The sequence below is a fragment of the Pleurodeles waltl genome, chromosome 2_2 (genome assembly GCF_031143425.1).
Source record: "Pleurodeles waltl isolate 20211129_DDA chromosome 2_2, aPleWal1.hap1.20221129, whole genome shotgun sequence".
NCBI lineage: Eukaryota > Metazoa > Chordata > Amphibia > Caudata > Salamandridae > Pleurodeles > Pleurodeles waltl.
In genome coordinates this window covers 13,834,461-13,849,450 of record NC_090439.1, presented here as the reverse complement: position 1 = coordinate 13,849,450, position 14,990 = coordinate 13,834,461, and positions in this window count along the sequence as shown.

Sequence of the window (14,990 nt, the reverse complement as noted above, 5' to 3'; positions counted from 1 at the left end):
AACCAAATTTCACTTGGTGACATAACATCCTTCCTGCTCTTGTACTCTTTATATTTTTCTTCTTCTCTCTTCTATTCTCTCACTTTGCAGAATACCCTTTTTAGTATTCTATTATTATGTATATTAGATGTCAACTGTTTATCCTGTTTCCTTTGTACCTCTTTGAATTAACATGTCTTTCTAGCAAATGTAATAATTTGTGCACAACTATTGTGGTCACTCAACTGTATCTGTAATTCCTTTATTGTTACATCCTTCACATTTGTATATTATTCTTTCCTTGCTGCAAGGTTATTTTCCTGATTTTGTTCTTTTTTCTAAATTGAATTTAATAAAGATCATTTTTTATTGAAAAATGCTTGAATATCTAAGGAATTCCTATTTCTGGGACAGCCACTGTCATATATATATATATATATATATATATATATATATATATATATATATATATATATATACATATAGATAGATATATATGTGTGTGTGTGTGTGTATGTATGTATATATATTTTTTGCATATATATACATATACACACACACACATACAACAACGCTAAAGATGCCACTGAGAAATTCATCTAACTAAAATGTTACTTTAACCTTTTCAGTGAATAAAATATATATACATGTATACTAATTTAAAAAAGTAACATTATAGTTAGGTGTGATAAAAATATCTGTTTTTGTTTAAAAATAAATTTTGACATACAAATTCATCAGTTATAATTAGCAGCCTTAATTATAACTTGTTCCTCCGACATGCACTTTTTATGACCTTATCTATGACATAATTCATGATATATTCAGCGATGGCAGGGGCCTCTGAGTGGTGGGGGCCCAAGAACGTGTGAAGAGCTGGAGTTGCCCCCTAAAGAGTGCCCCCAAACACAGGAGGCATGGAAGGAGGTGAGAGCTTGGGCTGGGGCCGCCTCAAACTGTTGTCAGTGTTGCCAGCTAAGCCTGATAAGGGGATTCGTGGTTGCTGATACCCACCAGTGCACGCGTGAAGGGGACACCTATCTTGGACATGCTCCTTTAGTGAATGGGATTACTTGTACTGTAGCAGGCCTGAGATTGGCCAGGGTGGACCCCGCAAACACTGTGGACATGGCGCTGTAGTAATGGCACCTTCCCAATATGATGGTACATTTGATGGGGCCTTTTATTCTCGCTATGTGTCAATGATTACTCTGAGCCTCAGCATCTGAGCTGCTGGAACTAGGGCTGTGAACTGGCTGCCCGGTGCACCTTATTGCACTGGGGGACATGATCTGGTGGGGGTGACTACAGCTGGACAATGATTATTTGGGGGCTGTGCAGCAAATTGTGGGTACTGAGACCTATCACTGAGACCCACTGTACTGCGGGCGTCCTCACTCAGATTGCAACCTTACTTCCAGTACTGGATCTGGGTCTTTAGACATTGCCCATTGTTAGCTCTGGCCGTCATTGTCCAGTCCATGGTGATCGAATGCTCTTACACTTGGTGGGGGGGCTCTGTCCTGCTTCTGTGGTCCGTGGCACAATGAGTGGGTCACTGGGCCCACTGGAGACTCACTGAGCCTTGAACTCCTAACGCTGATCTATAGTGTTGGCTAGATGACATGATGGTGAGGCCTAAGGCCACAAAAATTTAAGGCTAAGACTCCTAAGATGCGACAATGTAGCTCCTTGCCTGGACCTGACCATGGATGCAATGACTAGGTTAAACAAATATACCTACTATTTTCTAGTGCATTGTATCCACACAAGATTGGATCTTTTCCTATGTAGTGAGTCCTTGAAGGACGTATTAAGGGGGCAGAATAGCTGGTATGTACACTCTCAAACCACTGCCCACTATTGCTCTCGGTCACTTGGGAGAGAATACGGTCCTGGTTCCCCATTAGGAGGTTCCTGGCGGAGGCCCTCTTTGACTTACCTAATCAAATCAAATAAGCTTTATTCAACACATCTTGTCATAAAAGCACACATATGGGGTCCCAATAGACTTATTTAAACATAATGTGGGCCTCTGGGCCCCCCTTTTAATGAATGGTTTAAGGGCAGCAGTGAAGAGTAAGCTAATAGGTTTATGGAAAGAGGCCATCGTAGTGGCAATTTTTTTAAATGGTGATCGGAATTTACCATCATGTTACAGTCCCATCTCCCTAATCGATTCATCAACAAAGATTCTGGGCCTGGTTATTTTATGTAAGTTGGAGGATTGGGCCGAATCTACCTCTGTTCTCTCACCTTTCCAATATGGTTTTAGAGTTAGTCTGGGGACTGTTGAGCAGGAGGTTAATTTGTCCCTTGTTTTGGGGAAATGCGTGAAAGCCAGGAGAGGTGCATTAAATCTGGCATTCATGGACCTCTCCTGTACTTTCGATATGGTAGATAGGGAAATATTATGTGATATATTGGCTTGGGTGAACTTTGAGCAACAGTTGGTGGATTTGGTAAAGCTTATGCACTGGGATACATCTACAAGAGTTTATTATACCCAGTCAGGTGATTGTACTAAGCCGATAAAAATTACCAGAAGAGTGAGGCAAGGTTACATTTTAGCCCTTTTTTGTTTTTATTGTATATTAAGTCCTTAGGAACCTTTTTACCATCATATAGTACTGTTATCCCCAGAATTGGTTTGCATACAGTCCTGGTCCTCCGTTATGCAGATGGCCCTTTTCTCCTAGCTTATTTAGCTTAAATTGCAAATGGCTTGCAGAGTTGTTAAATGGTTTTAATGATTTTATGGAAAAACTGAATCTTAAGAATAATTTGCAAAAATCGTATGTGATGACTTGTGTCCCAAACGTTTTTACATAGGGGAGAATTGTATAGAGGAAACACCATCTTTTAACTATTTAGGGATTATATTTGAAGCAGGTGGATTTTGGGAAAAGTTAAGCAGAAAGACCAAAAAATAGGGGCAACCTGTGAGATAATATTTAGATTTGCAGTAAGAATTGGGCAGAAACCACTAAGAGAAATTATTAAGCTGTATAAGACTATGGGACTTATTACAACTTTGCCTGTCTTTTCGCAAGACTGCCACAGTGGCAGCCCATAAAATAATGCCATGTTGGCAGTAATCAGACCAACGTATTACAACTCACACTCTGAAGACCGCCACTAAACAGGCAAACATCCAACACTTCCAGGACACAGGAGGCCGGATAAGAGGCGGTTCCACCACCAGCACCACCATCCCCATAACTTTTGACCCACTACATTACAAGCCACAAATCACCACAGCGGTTCTTCCATGGCAGAAAACCACTCAAAACCTACTGCAGGCAGACCACAACACCACATTGGATCGTTCAAATCCCCCACACCTGACACACATATACAAACCAGACACACCTACTCACTGCACTATATGATGCACACTCCCACACAACCCACAATTCTTTGCTACGAAACCACATTGCTAGACAGAGAGGAGCCACAACCAAACAACTCAACACTTGTACACCATAGGCAAATATACACTTCACACTCAGCACACACCACACAACTGCATGAACAACACAATACACACATCACGACTAAAAGCAAACACCACAACTGACCTTAACACACAACAAAACACCGTACCCCACAAAGCACCCTACACTGCACCCTTAAACACACAAACCCCAATCACAGCACAACCACCACCATGTCCTGTCAAAAGCACCCACGTTTCACAGACGATGAGTTGAGGGTCATGGTTGATTAAATCGTCAGGGTAGAGCCACAACTGTTTGGAGCACAGGCCCAGCAAACCTCCATTGCCAGAAAAGGGAGTTATGGCAGAGAATTGTTGACAGGGTCAACTCAGTAGGCAACCATCCACACACAAGAGAGGACGTCAGGAAGAGGGGGAACGACCTGCGGGGAAATGTTTGTTCCATGACATCGTGACACCAAATTACCATGCAGAAGACTGGTGGTGGATCCCCACCTCCTCCCCTGGAATTCACATAGTGAGAGGAGAAGGTCTTGGACATCCTGCTTCCAGACGGCCTGACTGGAATACCCAGATGACTGGACTCTTCCCTGGCACAAATAAATACTGTCCAGCATGCTTCCTCACCACCCAAGCACTCCCCAATCCACTCTATCTCCCACTATAGCCCCCACCTAATCATCAAATGCCCTTCTCCTGTATGCCACACCACCACCTAGCCCCAATGCCCACATAGCCCCAAGCAAGTGCCTGGATATCAGTGCCAATTGCAATCACTATGGCTCCCACAATGCACTAGCCCATCTACATCAAAACCTGAAATGTGGTACTCAAAAGCACATCTCTTGCAAGTATTACTATTGCAGTAGCAACACCAACTGGATGATTTGACTGAGGACCACTACATGGCAAGGCAATCAATGCAATGACAATACACAATGTCAAACAAGGTCAAATACAGCCTCAGCACTGTTACCAAAGCTAATGGTCACTTATCCAGATCTACAACCCTGAAATAGACTGAGCATGGGCTAGAAAATAAGAAGGTAAACCCCATGCACCCATTGCATAGACAGGACAAGTTACCATGCAGACACACATACCCTCCTCCCACTTGGACACCATGCTGCAATGTACAGCCAGCCCCACTCACATCTAGCAAGCTAGAATTACCTCAAGCAAACAGGGCACACCTGTCATGTGAAACATCACACAGGACCTGAACCCACCCACTAACCAAAATGTACCTAAACCGATTGATACCAATCCTCAATGGAGCATGATACATATCACAATCCACTATACATAAACAATGTTTGCAGTCCTGCATCTGTCATTGCCATTGCTGGGAATCATGTCATGCCACTGTATGCATCAGCCAAAGAGATAACCAGTCACACATCCACCATGTAACTCTCTCCCACTCCATTCATAGGAACCCCTGACACTGCTACCATGAAAGGATGCTAGAGACAGACAGCCCTCCTCAGGATGTCTGGACATTGACGACTTACCTGGCCCATCTGGGAGGGGTCTCAGGAGGTCAATAGCCTCCTCACTGAGGGCAGCAGGGGTGACTGGGACAGGGCCTGAGATGCCTGGGGCGAAGGAGATGCCCACCCTCCTGGGTGAGCGGGCACATGACACACGCTGAGGGGCTGCTGGGAGGGCGGTGCTGGTAGGGGGGTGGCGGTTGTACCAGTTGATGCAGTGGGCACAGAGGGGCCCGCCACCGGAAGGGAGCTCCCATCAGAGGAAGAGTCGCTGTTGCTGATGTCACCTCCTGTCTCCGCATTGGAGCTCCCCTCACCCTCTGTCCCACTGGTGGCTTCAGACTCCATTTTCTAGCCCTCCAGGGCCATGTGGGATGCAGCTCCCTCCTGCTTAGGTGCCACTGCTCCTCCGCCTGATGATGCCTAATGCACACAAGAACAGGGAGACCAAAAAAAGGGGGGGAGACAGAAGAAAGACATGTTCAGTGCATGCAATACCACTACTGTTGGCGGACACTACAGACACAGCAGCCCTCTGCACTACGCCATGCACTTTGAGTTCCCTAATCAATCACAAGGACATGGGGTACAAGGCCTATGCCCAAATGATGCACACCTGGAAGTCACAGGAGCCTGACTAGGTGTAGTTGGCTCTTACCACTGGTGGGGTTGGGGTGCCACATTGCCTGCCTACAAAACTCGCCCTGGCCTAGGGGAACCCACAGTCCACCTCCCCCACCCAGACACCTCTTAATGCGCCCAGAGTCAGACTCACCCCCTTGTGGCTGCTGTGATGGCCTCAAGTGCCCATCCAACTCCGGATATGCCACCGCCAGGTTCCGGAACATCAGGGGGGTCATGGTGCGACGGGCACCTCTCCCACGTTGGGAGGCCATCCCCAGCTGGGCCTCTGCCATCTTCTTGCTCCAGCGGCGAATGTCCTCCCATATTTTACAGCAGTGGGTGCTCCGTCTGTAGTGGACCCCCAGGGTCCAGACGTCCTTGGCGATGGCAAGCCAAAAATCCTTCTTCTGGTGGGCGCTGACCTAGAGGAATAGTACAGGGGAAAAGTAAAATCTTTAACCGTCCGGACCGTCACAGTCATTGACCCATGTTCCCACCCTTTCCCTGACGCACATACACTCACCGTCCACTCTATCTCCTATCCACACCACTCCAAACAGGCATTGCCCATACAGAATGCTCACAGTGTACTTACCTGTTTGTCTGGAGGACCATAGTGTAGCGTGTACTGGGGGAGGACCCCATCCACTAACTTCTCCAACTCCTCCGAAGTGAAGGCAGGGGCCCTTTCCCCATACACATGAGCCATCGTCGCTTTCAGACTGAGGTCACAGCAGCACTTGCAGTGTAGGTCCTCTCCTGTCGAAGGTCAGGTATCAAGTGAGTGAACAGACAGAAAATGGCAGTCACGTCCGCGGCGGTGCATACCGTCACTGCCGGCATACATCGCCATTGGCTCTTGGGACCCATAAGGTCCAATGTTAAACAATGCAGGATTGCGCCGCGGTCTTCAACTGCCTACCGCGATGGTGTAGAACGCAAGCGCAGTTACGTAATATCCCCTTGTCCCACCTTACAGGTCAGGCAGCTACCATTTCAGGGGGCCACATGGCATTAATTTTAAATGTGTCACACCTATCTAGGCCTTGCATACACACAGTGACAGGCATATTGCGGATTGACAAATGTGTGCAATAACCATTTTTGTAATACCTCAGTGTTGGTTGACTCTCTGCTCGCTGTTCTTGTCCATAGGGCATGTCCGCTGGGGCAGTTGAGAAGATGGCGGCATCCTCCAGTGTACAGACCATTGGTGGACCTGTCGACAATGGAAGAGAGACACGTAATAGTCACCTACAGACTTGATTGTGCAACAATCCATGAACTGTGTACCCAGTTGGAGCCAGACCTGATGTCAGCTATCTGCCATCCCACAGGAATCCCCCCTCTAGTGAAGGTCCTGTCAGTACTCCATTTCCTGGCAAGTGGGTCTTTTCAAACTACAGTGGCCATTGCATCAGGGATGTCCCAGCCTATGTTCTCAAACGTGTTGTCCAGAGTGTTGTCTGCCCTGCTGAAACACATGCGCAGCTACATCGTTTTCTCTCACGTGGAGGATTTGCCCACAGTGAAAAGTGACTTATATGCCCTGGGACATATCCCCAACATCATAGGTGCCATTGATGGGACAAATGTGGCCTTGGTACCCCCCGCAGGAGTGAACAGGTGTACAGAAACCGGAAGAGCTACCATTCAATGAATGTGCAGATGGTGTGTTTGGCCGACCAGTACATCTTCCATGTGAATGCCAAGTTTCCAGGCTCAGTGCATAACACTTACATTTGGAGGAATAGCAGCATCCCTTATGTGATGGGGCAACTCCTGAGGCACCGTGTGTGGCTAATAGGTGAGGACAAGGACCCTATACCCTGTGAATAGTTGTCTGGGGTTGTCCCTGAGGGTTAGTGTGTGTCTAACAGTTGTCCCTCCATATTTTCAGGTGACTGGTTACCCCAACCTGTCATGGCTACTGACCCCAGTGAGAAATCCCAGGACAAGGGCAGAGGACCGCTACAATGAGGCACATGGGCAAACTAGGAGAGTGATAGAAAGGACCTTCTTCCTCCTGAAGGCCAGGTTCCAGTGCCTCCATATGACAGGTGGTTCTCTCTACTACTCACCAAAGAAGGTGTGCCAGATCATCGTGGCCTGTTGTATGCTGCACATCTTGGCTTTGCGACAACAGGTTCCTTTTCTGCAGGAGGATGGTCCAGAAGGATGTCTTGTTGCAGCTGTGGAGCCTGTGGACAGTCAAGAAGAGGAGGCAGAAGAAGAGGATATTGACAACAGAAACACTGTTATCCAGCAATACTTCCAGTGAGACACAGGTAAGAAGATGTCACTGGCTCACACATCTCATACAATTGTTAGACCTATCATAAGTCTGTCACTTTCACCCAGTGTATAGACCCTGATTTGTCACTTTGCCTTTCCATTTCACAGATGTGGGTCCCACTGTGTGACCTCTGCTATATTACCTCATGGACTAGAGCTGTGTGACATAGGTATTTTGGCAATACAATCAACATTGCTATTTTCCTTAGTTGTTGCAAATACACATTTGTGAAATCACAGACTGACTCCAGATTGTTTTGTGATTCAAGGATGTTTATTTCAGTGCAAATTAGTGGAGGGGGTTGTAAAATGGGCAGGGGTGATGGTGGAGGATTGTCCATGGCAGAGTCCAGTCTATTTGTTTCACAGGTGCATTGTTCAAAGGGGCATAGGAAGTGGAGCTAGGGCAGTTGACGGATGGACAGGGTGACGAAGTGGGGCAGAAGGATGACATTCAGGGTGGTATCATTTTCTGGCGGGGGTCTTGGCATTGTTCTCTGTCTGTGTCCTACATCTGCGGGATGGTTCTCCATCTGCAGGGGGTAGGGTTCTGGTGTCGTCGTCCTGTAGCGGTGCCTCCTGTCCACTAGCGCCGGCAGAGGTGATGAGCTGTTCATAATCAGGCTAGTGTCAGGGGCCCCTTGTTGTGCCACAGTGTCCCTCCTGGTGTTCACAAGGTCCTGCAACACCCCTACAATGGTGACCAGGGTGGTGTTGATGGACTTGAGTTCCTCCCTGATCCCCAGATACTGTTCCTCCTGCAGCCGCTGGGTCTCCTGAAACTTGGCCAGTACCGTTGCCATCGTCTCCTGGGAATGATGGTACGCCCCCATGATGTTGGAGAAGGCCTCATGGAGGGTGCGTTCCCTGGGCCTGTCCTCCCCCTGTCGCACAGCAGTCCTCCCAGTTCCCCTGTTATCCTGTGCCTCTGTACCTTGAACCGTGTGCCAACTGCCACTGCCCCCAGGTCCCTGATTTTCTTGGGATGGTGGGTTTGCCTAGGTTCCCAGTAGTGGTGGACACACTGTTGCTTGACGTGTCCTGGAGACAGAGGGATGAGCCCGCTGGGTGGGTGCTGTGCTGGTGTTTCCTGAAGGGGGAGGATCTTTGATGGCATGTGCCAGTGTCAGGGGAACCAACTGTCTCGAGGTCCCAGATGGGCCATGCTGGTCATCTTTATCCAGTTGGACAGAGCTGCTGTCATCACTGTGCGCCTCTTCTGTGGGGGGACATGTCTGGAACCTCCTGTCTGGTAACGTTGGGTAGGGGTCCTACAGGGGTGTAAAGGCATGATTATTGGATCTGTGTGTGCCATTGTGTGCAATGGGTGGGTGACCCTGTACTCCAGTGCTTGCATTCTTGTCCAGGGACTTGTGTGATATTTGGTTTGGGGATCTGTGTGGGTATCTGTAGTGGACATGCTTTGGTGCTGGGTGTCCATGCCTTAGTGTTGCATGCAGGGCTTGGTGTTGTAATGGGTGGGTTATGATAGTGGGGCATATGTGAGGAGTTGGAGTGATGTGGGTGAGGGTGAGCGTGGGGTATGTGATAGCATGCAGGTAGAGTGGGGGATATAATATTAAAGGTATGACTTACCAGAGTCCATTCCTCCTGCTACTCCTGCAAGGCCCTCAGGATGCAGTATAGCCAAGACCTGCTCCTCCCATGTTGTTAGTTGTGGGGGAGGAGGTGGGGGTCCGCCGCCAGTCCTCTAAACTGCAATCTGGTGTCTTGAGACCACGGAACGCACCTTCCCCCGTAGGTCGTTCCACCTCTTCCTGATGTCATCCCGTGTTCTTGGATGCTGTCCCACTGTGTTGACCCTGTGTACGATTCTGTGCCATAGCTCCATCTTCCTAGCTATGGAGGTGTGCTGCACCTGTTATCCGAATAGCTGTGGATCTACCTGGACGATTTCCTCCACCATGACCCTGAGCTCCTCCTCAGAGAACCTGGGGTGTCTTTGCGGTGCCATGGGGTGGTGTGGGTGATGTGTGGGGTGGTGTGTGTGTCGTGATGTGTGAGGGGATGTGTTTGTGTGTGTTGTCTTAGGTGCATGGATGTTGTGTGAGTGATGATGTTGTGTGCCCGTGGATGCTGGTATTGTTGATGGTGGTGTCTCTCTCTGAGCTTCTTTCTCAATTTTTGTCATAGGGGTTTCTGGGTGTGTGTTTTATATTGTATTGGGTGTGTGGGAGTGGTGTGTGTATGTGTATCAGGTGTGTGTATTTCGATTTGTCCAATGTGGTTGTATTTTGTAAATGTGTATGCATTTTGAGCGTGGCGGTGTGTACCGCCAATGGAATACCGCGGTTGAAAGACCGCCACGTGGATTCGTGGGTCGTGATAGTGTGGGCGCATTCCTGTTGGTGTGACGGTGTCGGTTTTGTTATCGCCAGTTTATCACTGACCTTTGGTGTGGCGGACTTGTGTGGGTGTCTGGATTTTGGTGGATTCTGGGATGTGGGTCGTCATAGCTGTAGCGGAATTCCGCCGCTGCAACGGTGTGCTGGCGGTCTTCTGCACGATGGTAAGCGGGATTTAGCACCAATGTTGTAATGAGGGCCTATATGTGTCTTTATTTGGACATGTACAAATGTAATGTCAGTAAAATGTGATGTGGGTATGCCCCCTAAACCATCAGGCTGTGTAATGGACAGCAGAGGGAGGCATGCTCCGCAAGACACTCAGCACTACCGATATGTCCCAGGGCAGATGTAAGGTTGTCTCTAGTCCAGGCACACACTATAGTAAAATCACTCATCCAACCTGCAAAAGAAACCATGACACAGAGTTACACCAGGATAGAAGGCATGGTGCCACACAAAGGACATATGCAGTATATAGGTGTCCAACCCAGTGTAGATTGCCATAGAAGCAGGGCAAAACATATGACATTTCTACATCCCCAAACATAGTAAATACATGACAATTCACTGTAATTACCATCTGTCATGTGCTAAACACTATTCTGCATACAGATACCAACTGCTAATGAGCATGAGTTTCTCAAGCCATAGCTAGCAGAGGCATTGATTTACATAACACAGTCAGTGGGTGGAATAACACGAGGACAGGAGAATGCAGGACACACAGCTCAACACAGGTCTGTTCATTGGAGATGTGAATCTAGCTACCTGCAGTGACTGCACAAGGCTTAATCGTTGCAGGGGATTGCAATATGCAACTGAGTTGTAAGGATGATTACCATCCAGAAGGAACCAAGTTTGCAGATCCCTGGGATAGATCAGGCCCGGTCCAGGTCACAACAAAGAAAACAGGGGGAGCATTAGATCTATTTGAGGACCTAATAAAAGCTATGGGGCTAAGAGTAGTAAATGGGAATACGAAGTTGGATACTCTGGCGTTGCCCACATATAAAAAAGGACTATATTCGAGCCATTTAGACTATATTTTAGTAGACGATATACTCTGGAACTCTCTCATTGATATTGCTGTCTCTCCACGAGATGATAGTGACCACCAAGCTCTCTGCACATCTTTCTTAACTTTCACATTTAATTGTAACACACTGGCCAAATGGGTGAAGGGTAACACTTTAATTGCGACAAATGATTACAAAAACGTGAGATGGGAAATGGTGGCAGAAGACGCAAAGTTCCAGATATCAATATATAAAGTAGTTATATCTACTCTTCTTCTCCCTGAAGCATACTGATTTTGTACTGTCGACCTGATTAATTTGCATGGTACCTTGGTCAACCGATTAAGACCATTTTTTCAGGTAGTAAGGAGGCGGGTAGAAACTATGGATAGATCACTGAGATGGTTCTCTAGTTCATGGCGACAGGCCAAACTACAGCTGCTGAGAGCATTGCCGGTGGGGAGTCGCCGGGAGATAAGAGCAACTAGGACTGCATATAAAACAACGCTGAAAAACGCTAAAAAAGAGTGGGAAACCAAAAATTGGAATGCTCTGGTAGATGCTCTCCATGAGAAGGACACAAAACTGTTTTGGAAGTTGGTGGCAGAAAAAGGATATTCCCAAAACTTGGAGAGCCATCCAATAATCCTGCCAGAAACCTGGGTGTCACACTTTGGAAATCTGTATAGAGCTGTTCAGATTAGCTGCATCAATGTTCCTCCACCAATACTAGAAGGGCCTTCTATCTCTTATATACCAACTTCCGGGGCAGTTATTTCAACTAATTTTGATTTGGACCTTTTTTTCCTAAAAGAAACTACTCTGGCCCTTCAAACATTACGTAAAGGAAAGGCCCCTGGTCTAGATGGTATTCCAGGTGACTTGTATTTATCCCGACGTAGAACTTGGTCTTTATATCTAAACGTACTTAGCAATGTGATTTTGAGGGGTGGTGGGCTTCCCCCTACATGGCAAGGAGCAATCATAGTTCCTGTTTTTAAAAAGGGGTCAAGGGAATTACCAACTAACTACAGACCAATAAGTTTAATTGATGTGAGTCAAAAAGTATTTTGTAAGCAGGTCCTGACTAGACTGCAGACATGGATAGAGGACTTTCAGATCCTCCCCAATTTCCAGGCGGGATTGAGAAAAGGAGTGAGTACAATAGACCAGGCGTTCAGGTTCAACCTCCTTTGCTGGAAATACCTGATACTCAATAAGAGACACTTGTATGTGGCCTTTATTGATTTAAAGGCCGCCTTTGATATGGTCCCACTGGACTTGTTGTGGAATGTCTTGGAGTCCTATCAACTTGATAAAGAACTGCTGAGATTGATAAAATATCTCCATGAGGGAACTTATGCTCAGGTACGTTGGTCTCAAGGTGGAGACCTGACAGAAGCCATATCCGTGGACAGGGGGGTTAGATAGGGGTGTGTCTTAGCTCCCACACTGTTCAACCTCTTTATCAACGGTGCGGTAGATCAGCTGATGCACTGTAACCATGATGCCCCGAAGCTAGCAGGAGTCCTGGTCCCCATTTTAATGTTTGCGGTTGATACTTTACTGATTTCAAGAACCCCAATGGGCCTCCAAAACAAACTTGATGCTTTTTCTATCTTTTGTGGCAAGAGGGGCCTTGAAATAAATCCAACTAAGACCAAGTTTATGGCCTTTAATCTGCATAAGTAATTCAGGGGAAAAATGACTATTGCTGGACAATTGGTAGAGAGACTTAGTCAATTTCATGATTTGGGGATCAGACTAGCGGATGACCAGCAATGGTCGGCACAGATTGGAAAGAGTCTGTCTGTCCTTTGGCAGAGGACAGCAGTGATAGGGAGGAAAATTGCAAACATCTCGGAAGGGGAAATCTCACCTGCCATTACAGTATACAAGGTAGCGGCAGTGGCTGCTTCGATATATGGTGCCGAGTTATGGGGGCACTGTAATTCCAGAAATTTGACAACGGTAGAAAATCGCTTTATGCGCAACTTTTTGTGTTTGCCGATGAGTACTCCTCTCACACCCCTCAGATTTGACTTAGCTTTAAATGAGATCCATAATGAAATTGCCTTGAGACCTCTTATGTATTGGGTTCGTCTCTGGATATCTGAACATCTGTCCACCTATCAAGCAGCAGCAGTTGAGCTGCAACGGATGGTGGCGCACTTAAAATTCCTTGGTTCAAGTATATTAGAGATATGAGCCAATTCATCAAAATGGAGGAGGTGTGGAGAGATCCTTGTAATTTAACCAAGGAAACAAAAGTATGCATAAGGTGGTGTTACTGGGAGATGATTCTGATGCAGACTTGGACCAAAAAGGAGCAAGGTAGCAGGACATTACAGTTTTTAGACCATAAATGCAGTCCCAAGTTTGATGCCTACATGGATAATATAAACCCCCCTTATATTAAAAGCCTTTTTATTAAATTCCGGCTAGGAATTTTGCCACTCAAGACATTCACCGCAAGGTGGAGCAAGGAGGATAACAACTCGAGCTTCTGCCATTTTTGCCATGAGCAACTAGAGGCACTTGCACATTTTATATTCTTCTGTCCTAGATATTTGATCCCTAGGAAGAAGTGGATTATTCCTTTATGTAAATCATTGGGGATAAGGAAATAGAATACATCCCTACGAATTTTGGCAAGCAACACAAGTGACAAGGTAGTTCTTGCAGTCGCAAGATATCTCCAGAGTGCATGGGCTATAAGATCTAGATAAAATCTTGCTGACTGATTGGCAAAGCCAAAAACACTTTTTGCATAAGCAGATAATTAAGTGGAACTAAGTTAGAATGGTTTTTAGCTCTTTAAAATTGAATGCCTGTCTTACACTGTTTTATATTTGTGTGCTCTTATAAACTAATTTAGAAGAAAGTGACAGGACCTTGTAATGTATTATATGGCACCCTTCTCTTTTTATCTCTTTTTCTATTTTATTGTGTGAATATGGTATGTTGTTTTATTGGATACTTTTATGGCTTTCAGCCTAAATAAAGATAAAATATTGACTGCCAATGTAAGATAACATACATGTAAACTCTTCACCTTACATTCAAGCACTCAGCTCCCTACACACACACATAGGGATAGGAACACTTTACAACACCACTGATGAAACTAATCAGGAGGACCGGTGTCCCCAATCTATGAGGATTCACATCACTTGGAATTACACAGGCAGCATACCTGTATGTCACCGGACGTACTGATTGATGATCTCACTCCAAGAGTCAGCTGTACCATCCTCATCTGCCTCTTCATCACTTTCAATGTCTGCATCACCAGCCACTGCTCATCATCAGCTAGCATTAGTATGTGACATCTCAGGGCAAATTTCTAGAGCATGCAGCAGGCTACTATGATCTGGCATACCTTTTGGGGAGTGTAGAGGAGGGCACCTCCAGAGACATCCAGGCACCTGAACCTGGCTTTCAGAAGGCCAAATGTCCTTTCGATTACATGCCTCGTCCTGCCATGGGCCTCATTGAAACGGAGTTCCTCTTCCACGGCAGGGGATCTCACTGGTGTCACAAGCCAGGGAAGGTTAGGATATCCAGATTTATCTGTGTGCATAAAGGTAGGACCTAATACAATACAGATAGAGCCACAGGGAAGATTGTGTTGACAGGTGCCATAGCAGAGACACACATCTAAATGTAAACATACCAATGAGCCAAGCCTTCTTTGTGTGTAGTTGTGCCATCATGTGTGGGACATTGCTGTTATTCAGAATGTAGGAGTCAA